The sequence below is a fragment of the Microcebus murinus genome, chromosome 16 (assembly GCF_040939455.1).
Source record: "Microcebus murinus isolate Inina chromosome 16, M.murinus_Inina_mat1.0, whole genome shotgun sequence".
NCBI lineage: Eukaryota > Metazoa > Chordata > Mammalia > Primates > Cheirogaleidae > Microcebus > Microcebus murinus.
In genome coordinates, this window is record NC_134119.1 from 31,527,150 (window position 1) to 31,539,620 (window position 12,471).

The window sequence follows — 12,471 nt, forward strand, 5'->3', positions numbered from 1 at the left end:
ACCACAGCTACAGCTCTAGAGGTTCTGGTCGGCGGGGTGTTAAAAAAAAAAATGTCTGGAGGTGCTGGGAGCAACTTGAGTGCATCTCTCCCGGAGGTGCGGAAAACTCGGATTTAGTTGCGCTCATCAGTCGCAGCTGCTTCTTCAGGCCAGGGGTGGGGCCTGGCGCGCGAGGCCTGCCGGGGCTTGTAGTTCCCACCGCTCCCGCACGGAGGCGCCTGCGCGTTGGCCGCTAACTCGCTCTAGTTGCTGTGGTCGGGGCTCGGGACCGGCTGCCATCTTAGTCGAGGGACTGAGGAGTCGCCGCCGCCCCGAGTCCCGGTAAACATCCGCGGGCGGACTGAGGGCAGTTCTGGGGAGTTCTGGGTATCCCGGGTGAGAGTGTCCATGGAGAACGCGGGTAGAGGAGTTCGACGCGCGAGTTGGGACCCAGAGCCGCGAGTGCTTCTCCTTCTCTCAGAGCTAGCTGGTGCCCGTTGGGGGCGCGGGGAGCTCGGGCTAGTGGCCCGGACCCGGAGGGGGTGGGTTGGTCGGAAGTGCCGACCGGTCAGCTCCTGGCCGAGGATCTCACAGCTCCTCGCCTTATGGACACCAACTTGTGTAGGGGCTGGGCCGCGACGGGCGTGGGTAGGGTCTGGCCTCGCGCCCCTCAGCCCCACCCGGGGGCCACTCTCCCGCGGCCCGGCCTACGCGCGGGGCCCGGCAGCTGCGACCGGCGCGGGCTACGTGGCCATGTGAGGGGCGGCGGCCAGGCCCCCCTGCCACCCTGCTGGCCTCCTCGAGACTTTTCCAAGCCCCCAGTCGCTAGGAGAGCCCAGCACAGCGGCAGCCTCCCCTTCTCCCTTGCACTCCCCTCCTCCCTCCATTGTCCCCCCGCGTGGTGGTCCAGGTCCCGGCGCCCGCCACCGCCGTGGCGGCGCCGACTTTTGCAGACGTGGAGCTGTCACTGTCCTTCCTCCTGAGAGTGTCCTTTTCTTTAGCAGAGAGAAAAAAGTAGCCGCTAACGTATTCTAATGGTCGAAACATGACGAGGACTTGACTTTTATGTGGAGAACTCAAGTTTTCAGACTTAGTTCCGGGCCATGACTTAAAGACAGAAACACAGAGTCTGTGCGCCAGAGGTAGACCTTGGGCCTAAAGCTAGTCAGAGATGTAATCTCTGTGAACTTGTAAAAGTACCTGAAATCCACGATTCCCCAGTAACAACTCAACCTTGTTATCTTGGTTATATCTGTATCTGTATCTTATTACGGTTTTTGCCATTCTTCTACAACTGCAGTACTCTTGTTTTGGAGTGGGGGATGGGGAAGCAAGAGTGGAATTTTTCTTTGAAAATTAGTGAGGCATTGGAGCCAGGCACCTATCATTGCACTTAGATGGGTGCTTCTCTATCTGTTCCTAATACAATTCGATCTTAAGTTAAGTATGTAAAGGTAATGTATTTCTACTCAAAATCGGCTAAGAATTGTTTCTCAGCTGAAATGAAGTTCTCATGGCAGATCTAATTAGAGCCTGCACTGTGTATTTACAGGTTTGTTTAAGGTACAATTTCTTCATTTTTAAGATTTAGAAATAAAGGTTGAAATTCTATTGCTTTTTTGAACAGTTAGTGTACTTTTTTTGGTGTGAGTCCAAAAGGAATTCCTTCATGTTCAGTTTACAAGTCAACAAGTATATGATATGACATAAAAAACAAGCGAAGAGTACTTCTTTAGTGTATCATCTCGACGTTCTTCTAAAATAGATGTCTTTAAAACTATTGGGGGAGACAGACAAATTAGTAGTTTCCAAATTTGACCATTAGAATAATTAGAAGAGCTTTTTTTTTGAGACAGAGTCTTACTCTGTTGCCTGTTGCCTGGGGTAGAGTGCTGTGGTGTCAGCCTAGCTCACAGCAACCTCCAACTCCTGGGCTCAAGTGATCCTCCTGCCTCAGCCTCCCGAGTAGCTGGGGCTACAGGCATGCGCCACCATGCCTGGCTAATTTTTTCTCTATATATATTTTTTAGTTGACTAATTAATTTCTTTCTATTTTTAGTAGAGATGGGGTCTCTTTTGGTCAGGCTGATTTCGAACTCCTGACCTTGAGCGATCCACCTGCCTCGGCCTCCCAGAGTGCTAGGATTACAGGTGTGAGCCACCATGCCCGGCCTAGAAGAGCTTTTTAGAGGTAGAAATTCCTGGGTCTTACCTTCTGAGACTGACTTACTAGGTCTGGGTTGGCTCCACCCAATTTCTTTTTGAAATATGCCTTAGGTAATTCTTATAGTTTGGGGAACCACTGAGGTAAACGATACTGTGGACATGGCAAGGATAGCTCAAAAAGCTTTGAGATAGAAGTGGCCAGTTCTCTTTAGGAGGGTTGGCCAGAGGAGAAGGCAAGACCTGCTACTGGACCTTAGTTGGATCTTAGATGATGAGTAGGAATGTGACAAGACAAGGGTGGAGAAAGGAAAGGATAGGGCAAGCACAGGAAATACCTTAATGTTTTGTGTAAATGCAAAAAGGGTTCAGGGAAACAGAGAGTGGGATGTGAAAGGAGAACATTTTGGGAAGTGAGGCCAGAAAGGTAAAAGCAGGGAACTGAAATGTAAAAGGAGGGAACTGCATGAAAAGTTTTAAGTATAATGCTGGAATTTTTGAATTTTATGTTGTTAGAAATACAGATTTGTAGACAGGGAAGTGATGTGAGTACATGTGTGCTTTAGAAAGATGGCTCTGTTGATAAGAGTGAAAGGTTGAAAGAGTGATTATTAGCAGAAGTCTAGGTGAGAAGTGACAAAGCCTGATCTTGGAGAGAGGCTATAGGGATGATCAAGGATTGGATTTAGGTCTTTACTAGTGCAATATTGTTGCCATATTTTTGGATGAGAATTTTTTTCTAAAAGCTAATCTGGGTAAAGGGCTCCTTTTCTGTTAAAAGAACACACTAGCAAGTCTGAATAATATTGACAGGTTATATATGTTAATAGTATGAAAGTGAATTTTTCATTAGCATTTCTGATTTCTTTGAGAAATCAGAAAGAACCAGTCAGATGTAATTTGGAAGAGAACTAGGAGTTTGGACTGAAATTTATGATTATTAACATTACTGATCTAGCTAGGCTTGTTGGAAGTTTTTTTCTCTCAGCCTATAGAAACTTGGTACTTGAACTTTAGAGTTGGAAGAAATTACAGAGATTATCTAGTCCATAGTGGTATATATATTTTGGTTTGTGAGCCAACTCTAATTGGAAGTGCGAGAAGCACTGTGTTTAGAAGACTTCTGGTTGTATGGCTTCTTTGGGAAAGTGTGTTATGATTGATTAATGATGCCTCCTATGGACAGTTATCTAGTGGGTGGTATATGTGTATGTGCCAGGTATATGCTGTTCTTAGACGAGTGCAATCTCTTCATTTTCTGTTTGTTAAAAAAAAATGTTAAATAAGTTACCGAAAACTAACCAGGTTTTTGCAATTCTCAGTCTGGTATTCTCTGGTTTACCAAGATGAATGTGCTAAAGACCTTCTGGTATTAGACTAGGGAAAAAAGGGATTTCTAACCTGTGCCTCTTGACTGGCAAGAGTTTAAAAAGGAACTTTGGCCCAGAAGTAAATTTTGTTATATTCGTTCTGGCTTGAGAAATTTGTGTTAGTAGTAATAGGAAATAGTCACCTGTTTTTTGTGGGTTTCTTCCCCACTTCTTTCTTGTTCCCTACCCCTCTCAATTTGGGGTTTTGGGGATTGGTTTACTATATATGAATTAAGGCAAAAGTATATAAGGTTGTTCTTTTCTGTATTTATAGTACTTAGCCAAATTCTGGACTCATAATAAGCACTGAGTAAAGGCATGTTGATTTTCGTGGCTGTAAATGATACTGGCTTTAAGTCAATATAAATTAGTGAGGGGTTTCACAGAATTGAATTGCAGCATTCTCTGGTTGGGATTTTGGCCCTCAGCTAGAAACCTTAGGTTGGAAACTATCCTCAAAACTAGAAGCAATTAACCAGAAGTTGTTCTGCCTCTATCCTCTTCTAGTCTAGCAATGTACTGTCCTTGGAAAACTGCTGCCAGCTCAGCTTTTGTGCTTCTTTTCAGAACTGACCATACCCAGACACTTGGAGTGCTTTTTCTTTTCCTGTTCATAGGAGCCTCCAAGTTGCAGAAACTGTCCTTACGGTGATAATCCTTGCAGGCAGAGTGTGTGTTTATATGACCATTCTCATTTTGCCACATGACCATGATACCCAGAGTGGTATCTTTCCACATAATGTATGAATCATTTCCCCCAACTTGCCACCTTATCCTGCCTGCCCCATCAAAAATTATCCCAAGAAATTTTTTTTAAAGATACTGTCTTGTAGATTCCCAAGGTCATTGTATATCTGATGTGTTTAATCATAGTAGTAACGTGTATTAATGGACCTTCCTTTCTTTTTCAGGTAACATGAATTTCACAGTGGCCTTCTGGAGACAACGCCTTAACCCAAAGAAGTGACTCATACTGTGAGAAGTTCAGGTATGGTGACATTCCTGTGAGAGAGATTTGGGGGCAGGATGGTGCAGAGGGCAAACTCTGGTCATATAACTGCTAGGGAAGGTGTGGGGAGAAAGCAGTGTTGATGCTGGCTACATCAGTTGGTTGAAGAAATAGGCAATTTCCACTTGGATGTGAAACCCAAAACCTCCTCTGCAAGGATTAGCCTGTGAGCTACAATGTGCTCTTAATTTGGGTCCTTTGACCTTTCTGTCTTTATAGTTCCTGTATACATATACACACTTTCTCCACTTGTGGTGTTTTATAAACATTTATCTCTGTATACTTGTTTAGACATGTGCATGTGTATGGTTAAGTGGGGGGAATTAAAAAAGCAACATGGTGCAGGGGAAAAAGAATAGAGGACTTGGAAAGAAAAGGTCTGGATTCTGATTTGATTTTGTTGCTAGTAAGCTGTGTGACTTTTGGCAAGTTATTTAGTCTTGCCAGGCCTCAGTTTATATATCTGTAAAATAGATAAGTATTGCTTCCTACTCCCCTTCTTGGAATTGTTGTAAAGATCACATAAATAATACCTATTAAATCTTTAGAATAGAAAATGAATTCACAACTTGATGTTATTTAGATGCACAAGGTAGGAGAAATTCGCAATGATATTTTGAAGGAATACATGAGGACAAGACAGATCACTTTAAAAGATCTGGAGAGAGAAAAGGAAGACTATTGGATAAGAAAAAAAAGGTAGAACATAAAGTTAAGCAGTAAGAATAGGGAGTGAATGAAGCTAGAGTAGGTGAATTGATAGGTAAGAGATCTGAATAGGAAGAGAGTGGTAAAATAGAACTACCATATAATCTAGCATTTCCACTTCTAGGTATATATTCAAAGGAAATAAAATCACTATTTTGAAGAAATACCTGCATTTTCATGTTCTTTTCAGCATGATTCACAATAGCCAATATAATGGAAACAACTTAAGTGTCTGTTGACACATAAATGGGTAAAGAAATTCTGTGTGTGTATGTGTATTATATATATATGTTTTATGTATATAAAAAATGGAATAAGAGCCTTAGAAGTCTGGCCTTTTGCAGCAGCATGGATAAAGCTGGAGGACATTTTGCTAACTGCAATAAGGCAGACACAGAAAAATACATGACCTCCACTTGTATGTGGAATCTAAAGAAGTTGAACTCATAGAAATGAAGAGTAGAAGGGTTGTTTTGGGGGTTTCTGGGTGGTAGAATGGGAGAAATTGGGAGATGTCTCAAAGGGTACAGACTTGCAGTCGTAAGGTGAATAAATTGAAACCTAATATACAGCATGGTAACTGTAGTTGATAATCATGTGCTGTTTACTTGAAATTTACTGAAAGCAGATCTTAAGTATTTTCAACATATACAAAAAAGGTAACTATGTGCAGTGATGGATGTGTTAATTAGCTCGATTGTGAAAAATGCTTTCATATTATGTGTGTATATCAAAACATGTACACCTTGGATATATACAGTTTTTATTTATTATACCTGAATAAAGCTGGAAAAAAAACTTACAAAAAGGAAGAGAGTGGTCTCTCACTTGCCTACCCCTAACCTTGAGATTATTGTCATTAGCACCTGCCTTTATTTATTTATTTATTATTTTTTTTGAGACAGAGTCTCACTTTATTGCCCAGGTTAGAGTGAGTGCTTCGGCGTCAGCCTAGCTCACAACAACCTCAAACTCCTGGGCTCAAGCAATCCTGCTGCCTCAGCCTCTCGAGTAGCTGGGACTACAGGCATGCACCACCATGCCCGGCTAATTTTTTATATATATTAGTTGGCCAGTTTCTTTCTATTTATATTAGAGACAGGGTCTTGCTCTTGCCCAGGCTGGTTTCGAACTCCTGACCTCGAGCAATTCCGCCCGCCTCGGCCTCCCAGAGTGCTAGGATTACAGGCGTGAGCCACCATGTCCGGCCTGCGCCTGCCTTTACATATGTCTTGTTCATACTTAGGTTCTTGTCTCCACTGTAAGCATTGTTTATTTTATTTTATGTTTTTTAAACAGAGCCTCACTCTGTTGCCCGGGCTAGAGTGCTGTTGTGTCAGCCTAGCTCATAGCAACCTCAAACTTCTGGGCTCAAGCGATACTACTACCTCAGCCTCCCAAGTGGCTGGGACTACAGGCATGTGCCACCATGTCCTGCTAATTTTTTCTTAATATATATTTAGTTGGCCAATTATTTTCTTTCTATTTTTAGTAGAGACGGAGTCTCGCTTTTGCTCAGATTGGTTTCAAACTCCTGACCTTGAGTAATCTGCCCGCCTCAGCCTCCCAGAGTGCTAGGATTACAGGCGTGAGCCACCATGCCTGCCCAACATTGTTTATTATTTCATTAATTTGTGCGACCCCTTGTTTTTATATTTTTGTTAACCAGTTGCCTTACAAATGCTGAGACCAAGACTGTGATTTGCTCATTGTGGTGTTCCATTTGCTATAATCAAATGTGTGCTTAATCTGTTCTTTCTGATAATTATGGAGAAAAAAGAAGGATGTGGTGTGGGGTGAGTTGTGAGAAATATTAGAAAGGAAGTAGGTAAGAGGGCAAGTAGATAGAGGAAGAAGTCTCAAGACAATAAAAGAAAAGATATGAAAATGAAAAATATGCAGAGCAAAAAGGGAAAAGGAAATGGTGTTATCTCAGTAAAGGAACAAGGCAGCTTTCATTTCTTTAATGGTGAGGTAATACCTCACAAAAAGTTCTGTGCTGGGAAAGATCATCCTCCGTACCAAATATCTTTAAAATATTTTCAATGTATCCATTTCATTCTGAGCTCACAAAACAGTTCTTTGTGGAAAGATAAGCTGGGCCAACATTCAGAGGACCTGAGTTCTAGTGTTGGTATTACTGGTCAGTTGAATTCTGTGATCTTGGACAATTCACTTAAATCTCCCTGGGCCTTGTTTCCTCGCTTGTCTATTAAATGTTTTGAATATGATCTCAGGTTCTTTCTGGCTCATTCTGTGATTATATTTTGTGCTTTCTGTGCTGGTTCACTAATTTTTCAGGTTTTTGTTGACATCACAATATAGGACTGGTGTCAGAAATATCTTATAATCAGACTTCATAATATCAGTGCTTTATAAATAAGAAGCCATGTTATTTTAAGTTCTTTAAAAACTGGCACACAGACTTGTAGGAAATCTAAGTATAGAAATGTTAAGTTTGTAATAATATTCAACAAGCATTTATTGAACTGCTCTTGTGCTAGGTTCTCAGGGGTACTCAAATATAAAATTCATGCTTCAAGGATTTTGTATTTTTTGTCAGGAAAACAAATTTGTTGGCCATTGATCATTGTAAAAAATAAGATGATAAATGCTATAATAAGGGTTGCATTGGATTGCAATTTAAGAAATTAACTTTAGATTTTTTTGGTTCCTTCCTTTAACATAATTGAATGCATTCTAAGTACCATTCTCTGTTAGGCATTGCTGGGATGATGAAAAGCAGTCCTACTCTTAAGAAACTTGTCATTTTTTTTCATGTCTGGAAACTGCTTACCCTAATAGACATATCCTAAACCCCAAGAAAGAGAAGAATTTTTATAGTGTATCATCACTTTATAGGTTAAGAATTCACCTGCACCTCACTCCAGAAATGTCTAATAACATACTTGCTTTCTGAGAAAATGTATATTATTTTATTGGATTCCACAACCTTTTCTCTTGTCAGTTATTTTTTTTTAAAGACAAGAAAAACTCCAGAAATGCCATCTGCATTTAGATGAACTTTGATTTGCTTCTTAGTCATTCATGCAAAGAAAGAGTAAATTCTACAGTTTTGTCTGTATTTTGATGCTTTTTTATTTTATTTTTTTTTGAAACAGAGTCTCGCTTTGTTGCCCAGGCTAGAGTGAGTGCCATGGCGTCAGCCTAGCTCACAGCAACCTCAATCTCCTGGGCTCAAGCAATCCTCCTGCCTCAGCCTCCCGAGTAGTTGGGACTACAGGCATGTGCCACCATACCCGGCTGACTTTTTCTATATATGTTAGTTGGCCAATTAATTTCTTTCTATTTATAGTAGAGACGGGGTCTCACTCTTGCTCAGGCTGGTTTCCAACTCCTGACCTCAAGCAATTCGCCGGCCTCGGCTCCCAGAGTGCTAGGATTACAGGTGTGAGCCACCCCGCCTGGCCTGTATTTTGATTCTTTGTTGCAAAGAATCAATTCATTTGGTCACAGAGGAAAGGATTCTAAAAGATTCTAGTCTAAAGGATTGTATTGTAGTGCTTAACAATGTGTACTAGAGTTAAGTTGATTTTAAATTTGGACTCTACCATGTACTGGCAGTATGACCTTGGCCAAGCTGCTTAATTTCTTTGTACCTTAGTTTCCTTATCTGTAAATTGGGAATAGTAATAGGGATATCAATAGAGAAATTGTGTTTCTGCTTGAGTGATAACTTGGCTCGCAGTAAGCATGACATGTTATTGTTGTCTTTATCATTACCGCCAGCCTTGTCTTTCTTGAAATTATTTCAATTCATTAATTCATTCAGTAAGCTTATGTAGGGTAACCATTATAAATTTAAATGCATATAAAGGCTAGATAAACATTTAGTAATAATAGATCAAATTGTGACTTGAAGTGAACTAGGAAATTCATGTCCCTCCAGAGGGGCAGCTGTTAAAGCAGCTTTGCTCACTATTTTTTTAAATGCAGGTAAAATTTGTTCTCACAAAAAATAAATATGTGAGGTTATGCATATGTTATTTATCTTGATTTAGTCATTCTACAATGTTTATATATTTCAAAGCATGTTGTACATGATAATATGTACCTTTTGTCAATTAAAAATAATTTTAAAAATATTATTTAAGGTCTTGGGAATATACTCAGTGTATTGATTTAAAAAAAGTTTTCAGGGTCAGGCACAGTGGCTCACGCCTGTAATCCTATCACTCTGGGAGGCCAAGGCAGAAGGATCCCTTGAGGTCAGGAGTTCGAGACCAGCCTGAGCAAGAGCAAGACCCTGTCTCTACTAAAAATAGAAAAATTAGCTGGACATTGTGCCATGCATGTAGTCCCAGCTACTCGGGAGGCTGAGGCAGAAGGATTGCTTGAGCCCAGGAATTTGAGATTGTGAGCATGGCTGATGCCATGTAGCCGGGGCAACAGAATGAGACTCTGTCTCAAAAAAGTTTTCAGAAATTTAAAAAAATTAATTGAGGTAAAATTCACCTTTCATTTGTTTATTTTATTTCAGAGTCTTACAGGGGTACAAACGTTTTGATTACATAAATTGCTTTTGTACAGTTTCAGTCAAAGTTGTAAGTGTGCCCATCACTTGGATAAGATGCATTGTACCCTTTAGATATGAATTTACTCATCTCCTCCACCTGCTTGATTTCCGATGAGTTTTATTTCCCTGTGGGCACATGTGTTGTTTGATTAGTTCCAATTTAATAGTGAGTACATGTAGTGTTTGTTTTTCCATTGTGATACTTCACTTAAAAGAATGGTCTCCATCACGCCTGTAATCCTAGCACTCTGGGAGGCCAAGGCCTAGGCGGGCGGATAGCTCGAGGTCAGGAGTTGGAAACCAGCCTGAGCAAGAGCGAGACCCCATATCTACTATAAATTGAAAGTAATTAATTGGCCAACTAATATATATAGAAAAAATAAGCCGGGCATGGTGGCACATGCCTGTAGTCCCAGCTACTCGGGAGGCTGAGGCAGAAGGATTGCTTGAGCCCAGGAGATTGAGGTTGCTGTGAGCTAGGCTGAAGCCACAGCACTCACTCTAGCCTGGGCAACAAAGTGAGACTCTATCTCAAAAAAAAAGAATGGTCTCCAGTTCCATTCAGGTTAATACAATAGTTCACCATTTTTTTTTATGGCTGAGTAGTATTCCATGGTATGCATATACCGCAGTTTATTAATCCACTCATGTATTGATGGGCAGTGCCTTGAGTTGTTTCCACATCCTTGCAATTGTGAAAAATTCACCATTTTAAAGCATACAGTTCAATGTTGGCTAATTTTTGATCTGGGGGGTAGGGCAGACCAAGTGTGGCATGAACATTGTTTTTTTCTAAAAAGAAGCTGGAAATCCAGATTTTGTAAGAAATTTTTATTTTTAAATGTTGGCAACTTATGAATTCATAGTATGAACACTGTGGACCAAACAAATCACCACTGTGGGCATAATTTGTCTTGTGGTTTGCCGCTTTGCAGCCTCTGATCTGGGCTTTGACTCTGCATCATAACCCCTTTGCCTTCTGGGATTAAAGTCCTTACATTACATAAAGGTTTAAAACAGTTTAAGTAGTACCTCAAAGCAGTCTAGTGCTGAATGAGAGGTATACAGAGAGAAAGAGAAAAGTTAATATTGGGATTCAGAATGTGCAAAGGTGCAGAGGCAGGGATGGACTTAAAGGTGGTAGGGTTGAATTTTAAAGGATTTGTGGGCCTGGTAATAGGAAGTTTGGAAAAGTTGAGAAGACACCGACCAGTCTCTTATTTTGGATAACCTTGCGGACCTATTGGCTGATAGGATGAAATGATTTTTTACAAAGATTTACTTGGCAGTATTGATGTCTGTAGTATTTATTAGAGTTGGAGGCCGGGAGACGGGGTTACACATATGGCAGTGGAAATGAAAAGAAAGGGACAAAAGCTCGTATAAGGGAAAAAAGCTTGCGGTAGATAAAGAGAGGGCCAATTTTGGAAGCTTTTCCCCTATTCACTCTTGTACAAACTGGGCTATGTGAAGATAATTGAAAGGGTGGGAAATTTGTATTCAGGCAGAAAAAGATTTTTTTCACACAAAGATTAAGATAAAAAGTTTATTTGTTTATTTTTCTGAGAGAGAGAAAGAGAGAGAAAAGGAAGGAGTGGCCAAGGCACACAGAGGAAGGAAGGAAGTGCCCAGCAACTGAGGATAAGCTATATGGAGTTTTTAAAGGGTAAAAATGGCTCCCCCCCCCTCTACTTCTACGTACTGATAACAGAAGTGACTATAAAGTGGTTATAGGTGTTCTTTCTTTTTCTCTCTTCTCTGTGAGGCCAGCTTATCTGAATCCTTAAAATGTATTTTTGACAAAAACCAAGAGCTAGATGGGGGAGTTCATACCCGTACTGTTCATTTAAGATTCTTCACTACTAAAAAAGAAACTCTAAGAGATAATGAGTTAGGCCACAGGTATTTAATTAACACAAAACAAAGGGGATAGTTATGTTATAAATTTTTTCTTTAAAGGGATAATTAATTATGTGTCATAAATTCATTTCTCTTTCTATTTTTTTTTTTTTTTTTTTTTTTTTTTTAATTTGAGACAGAGTCTCGCTTTGTTGCCCAGGCTAGAGTGAGTGCCGTGGCGTCAGCCTAGCTCACAGCAACCTCAAACTCCTGGGCTCGAGTGATCCTTCTGCCTCAGCCTCCCGGGCAGCTGGGACTACAGGCATGCGCCACCATGCCCGGCTAATTTTTTTTTATATATATATCAGTTGGCCAATTAATTTCTTTCTATTTATAGTAGAGACGGGGTCTCGCTCTTGCTCAGGCTGGTTTTGAACTCCTGACCTTGAGCAATCCGCCCGCCTCGGCCTCCCAAGAGCTAGGATTACAGGCGTGAGCCACAGCGCCCGGCCTCTCTTTCTATTTGATAGTTATTTTCTTCTATTAGATAGGTTATTAGTAAGGCCACCTTTCAATAATGTGTACAGGCTATCCCTCTTTTCATGTTGTGGATGTTGCTTCATCGTTTTCTCAGCCTCAGTACCTTCTTAATGTTGGATCACATACATATTCTTACGATTTCCCAGCTTGCACAAGTAAGAATAGAAAGAAAAGGAAAAACCAAAGCAGTTCAACTGGTTATCACATTTCTTGTTTTGGGTTTTTGGTGATCTCAGTTAACTTCTGATGATAAGGTTTGTTAGACTTTAGTTTATACACGAAATTTTTATATTTACCAAGGGTTTGCTCTTGGAAAAGGTGTGAAA

At 40.8% G+C, this 12,471-nt stretch overlaps 1 protein-coding gene and 1 pseudogene across 2 annotated transcripts in view; one reads left to right on the forward strand and one right to left on the reverse strand.

Annotated features, from left to right (window-relative positions):
- Positions 1-219: 219 nt before the first annotated feature.
- Positions 220-12,471, forward strand: part of ITCH (itchy E3 ubiquitin protein ligase) — a 132,772-nt gene continuing 120,520 nt past the window's right edge. Inside the window, exons 1-2 of one of the 2 annotated variants that reach the window (XM_012754675.3) lie at positions 220-321; positions 4,424-4,500. The gene's annotated coding sequence lies outside the window, so the exon portion shown is untranslated. Of the gene's footprint in view, positions 322-1,024; positions 1,122-4,423; positions 4,501-12,471 lie in introns of those variants that run through there. The other variant, XM_012754676.3, reaches the window with a different exon arrangement.
- LOC105865829 (1-acyl-sn-glycerol-3-phosphate acyltransferase epsilon pseudogene) overlaps positions 805-12,471 on the reverse strand; it is a 36,835-nt pseudogene continuing 25,168 nt past the window's right edge.